Consider the following 4,485-nt stretch of genomic DNA (forward strand, 5'->3'; position numbering starts at 1 on the left):
ATCATTTTAACTTACTGCTATGGAAAGTGTACGGATCAGATTAATGAGTAAATTTCCCATTTGGAAAGTTGTGGCACAGAGTTCCCCACGTCGTATGGATATGATAGTAAAACACGACGTACGGATAGGGTTAAGAAAAAGTCACATTTTCAATGGGAAAAAAAAATGGAGATAGGAAAAGAGAGCACTGAGTACACGATGTGCCAACAGTTAAAACACTCACAGGAGACACATTCTCCTCACAGAAACACAGTCAAAGAAGCCAACGACCGACATATTTAAACAATAACGACCGACATATTTAAACAATGACACCCACCAAAAAAAAAAAAAAAGACAATTTCATCTTCAACTCAATTGACACTTAGTTTTTAGTTTAAGTAAGGGTTTACAGATCTTGCGATACAAATAGGTCGTATAAGTGCCGAAGATTAGAGGTGTTACAAGAGAGTAACACACACACAAAAAAAGAAGGAGGAGAGATAGGGACGATAGATGTTTCGATAAGAAAGAAGGAGCAAACCACATCAGAGCATCTGCAAACCATCTAATACTTCCTGGGGAAAAGTTCAACATTTCATGCTAGCCCTTAACAATAATGTAGCACACTTCTAAGGGAAAAGTTCCACATTTCATGCTCACACATTATTAGAACAAAGCAGCACACTTCTATTGTCAAAAAAATCCCTATTTCAAGGTAACCCTTCAGAAAAACATGCAGCACACTTCCAGTTCTAGGCTTAAAGAAAATCCATATTTCGAAGCCTACCTTTAACAAAATGCAGCACACTTCTAGGCTTAAGAAAATCCACATTTCAAGCTTACCCTTCAGAAAAAAAAGCAGCACACTTCTAGGCTTAAGAAAATCCATATTCTAAGCTTACCCTTCACTAAAACAACACACTTCTAGTTAGGAAAAAGTTCCACACTTCATGCAAAGCAAACATTTTGGAGAGGAGGCGTCAGTCACACTTTTGGGGACAGTACTCACTTCAGGGAGACACAAAAGCAAAAGCTTTACCGGTACAGCCACGGGAACAGTTTCATAGCATAACCTAACTTTCACGCAAAAGAACCGTAATTTAAAAAACAACCTAAAGTTCATTTGGCTTCCACATATAAACATAAAGAGCCAGACACGATGCAGACACAGGCAATCATGGTGCATCACTTATTTCTCTGCTTTGACTCTGTCCCTGGGGCTTTCTGCACCCCGCATAATTTAGCAAAATCTGATCATTTTTTGCATAATTTCTGATTATATTCCTTTATCATTCTTTGTTAAAATTAACAGAATCGCATAATATCACATTTTTTAGCTCAGTTTGCATAATTTCAGATTTTATTTTGCATAACACCATGGGGAAAGTTAGATGCTCTAAAAAAAATTCCTACATTATCTTATTCTTTCCTCGTCATCCTTCTGTTCAAGTTCTCTAAGTCTTTCCTCGTCATCCTTCTGTTCAAGTTTTCTAAGTCTTTCCTCGTCATCCTTCTGTTCAAGTTTTTTAAGTCTTTCCTCGTCATCCTTCTGTTCAAGTTCTCTAAATCTTTCCTCGTCATCCTTCTGTTCAAGTTTTCTTATTCTTTCCTCGTCATCCTTCTGTTCACATTCTCTAAGTCTTTCCTCGTCATCCTTCTGTTCAAGTTTTCTAAGTCTTTCCTCGTCATCCTTCTGTTCAAGTTCTCTAAGTCTTTCCTCGTCATCCTTCTGTTCAAGTTTTCTTAGTCTTTCCTCGTCATCCTTCTGTTCAAGTTCTCTAAGTAAGTTTTACTTGCTCTACTTCCACTTCTTACGTCTCCTCTTTTCCCGTGGAAAACATGATGTTAAGAACTTTCTGTCAATTCAACGTTCCACAAACTGCATTCATCACTGCCATGAAGAACTCGACAGTCTCCTAAGAAACCCGTCATTTCTGTTGCCCCTTTGTTAACTTCCAATCTTTTGTAATTGTCCAGCATTCACAGTTAGTTTTAATAGAGGTTTTACGGCACTCGCAACTACATAAGGTCATATGAGCGCCGGAAGATTAGAGGTGTAACAAGAGAGTAACAAACATAAAAAAGAAGAAGGGGAGATAAGGACGACAGATGTTTGATATAAAAGAAGAAGCAAACCACACCAGAGCACCCGCCAACCACCCACAGCATTCACAGAGATACAGACGAGTTGATCAACCACACATAGCCTTTAAAGACACGCCCCCCCACCCCCAAAAAAATCAAACAAACATTTTGCTTCCAGCAAAAAAATATCCACTTGACACAAACTCTACATAAAAAGCAATAAGCTTCGAGCGAGTCTGGAAAGCCACATACAGACTACAGACACTCCCACACTGAACACATTTCTCTGTCCCCATGGTTTTATGCACCCCGCATAATTGAGCAAAATTTTATCATTTTTTGTGTTGTGTGCATAATTTCTGATTATTTTCCTTTATCCTTCTTTGTTCAAATTAACAGAATGGCATAATTTCATCCATCCTGACCCGACGTCTCTTCAAAAGAGCAGCGTCTAGGGTTCGAGAAAAACATTTCCCATACCTTTGCAAAATTTGATAATTTTTGGTCATAATTTCTGATTATTTTCCTTTATCATTCTTTGTTCAAATTAACAGAATCGCATAATTTCATGTATATTCGGGCTCAGTTTGCATAATTTCCGAATTTTTCTTGCATAAAACGACGGGGACAGATTTATGAGCTCACACACTGCGGACATTTAAGAGCATATTTGGAGCGTGCTGACAAAATGAGTTACTTCTCCGATTTAAGTCTTATGGAAATAGATACATCACGCTTATTGGTGAAGTTTTCACAATTTAGATATATGTAAGAAATAATAAAAGGCATGTTATTATATACTCCAAGCCTATGGCATCAATAGAAAATCTACAAATTTGAGCGTAGTGTTGATTTTTAGCCAATATCTGGATTTGTGGATTGCGAGAAGTGACTCATTTTGTCAGCACACCTCACATGTTCTTCTTCTCGTAAAGCAACAACACAACAACAACGCTCTGTGAGCTGCTGACGAAAGACAGATCATGGACGATGCAAAATGACGTCAACACATCTGATCCTCTTGCGAAGAGTTCGAATCTGCATGAGCTATAAATAAACTCTCCACTAGACATAGACATACAGGGGTCATACCAAAGGTGAAGCTTTTCCTTCTTTGAGAAGAGAAAAAAAAGAATAAAGAAGAATCGAGGAAGGCGGAAAGGATTTGTTGAAGTAAATATATATACATATATATATATATATATAGCAAATGTACTCCTGAGCATGGACACATATGAGTACTAGAGCTATTTCACCATAAAGGAAGGGGTGGGGGGGGCACCTTCTGGTAGCTGGCACTGGCCCTACTACCTCAGACAGAGCAAGGCACAAATCAAAATTTATAAGCTTGGAGAGAAAAACCTCAGACTCCCCGACAGACGAAGGAAAACTCTCTCTGCGCGGGCCACAACACGACGACAGATCTTCCCTGTACAAGACAAGCCAAGTGTCTGCAGGTCTATTTCAGAGGAAATTGGTAACTTATCTGCACCCACAGATATCTCTTCTCTCTCTTTTACCCTTTCTTAACTCCCAGTGCAGCATAGGCCATCAACAACATTTCTCCAGCGAAGCCTGTCCTGTGCATCCTTTTAATTATAATAAATAATAATAATTGAATTTATATAGCGCATATCCATGCTCAAGAGTATGCTCTATGCGTTTTACAACTATTATTACCCCAGCAGACCCTCTGAGAACACTCAGAAACATTCTCAGCTTCCGCGGAAGCATGCAGTGCAAGCTGCGGATTTCACGCGCTCAGACACTATCAAACTGACAAGATCTTTCACTGTCTATAGCCGGGTACCCGTTCCCACCTCGGTGAAGTGAGGAAAACTGGTGCAAAGTGCCTTTCCCAAGGACACAACGTCGGGCCCCTGACGGGATTTGAACCCACGACCTTACGGTTGCGAGTCCAAGAGCCTAACCACTAGGCCACCGACGCCACGAGCTTTTCCAGCCGTTTACCCACAGATATAAATAGATCAAAGCTCAGCACGAGTTCAAATACTGAGCAATAAATGTAGTGGGAATCAAATCTTGTAAGCCATAATAAAAAATAATTTCAGGAAGAAAATGACTGTTCATGGAAAGTCATTAAATCAGAATTTGAATCCCCCACTACACTTTTTGCCTAATTTTGTCATTCTTTTGTTTAAAATTACAATTATTTAAATAATTCATCCAAAGAAAAGTAATTAGCCACAGAGTTTGCCTAAAAATAAACTTAAATCTCAATAGTTTCTGCAGCCTGCAGGGAAAAAAGAATTGTCATCTGTTTGGAAAAGCTGAAAATGGCAGTCGTGTCAATAATCTTTTTGGAAATGTGTGTAATAAAGTTTGTGAGATGCGATAGGGTTAAAGCATGTAATTTGCACATGGGGACCTCTGAGATTCCCCCCCCCCCCCCCCCCC

The sequence above is a fragment of the Aplysia californica genome, unplaced genomic scaffold, assembly GCF_000002075.1.
Source record: "Aplysia californica isolate F4 #8 unplaced genomic scaffold, AplCal3.0 scaffold01144, whole genome shotgun sequence".
Lineage (NCBI taxonomy): Eukaryota > Metazoa > Mollusca > Gastropoda > Aplysiida > Aplysiidae > Aplysia > Aplysia californica.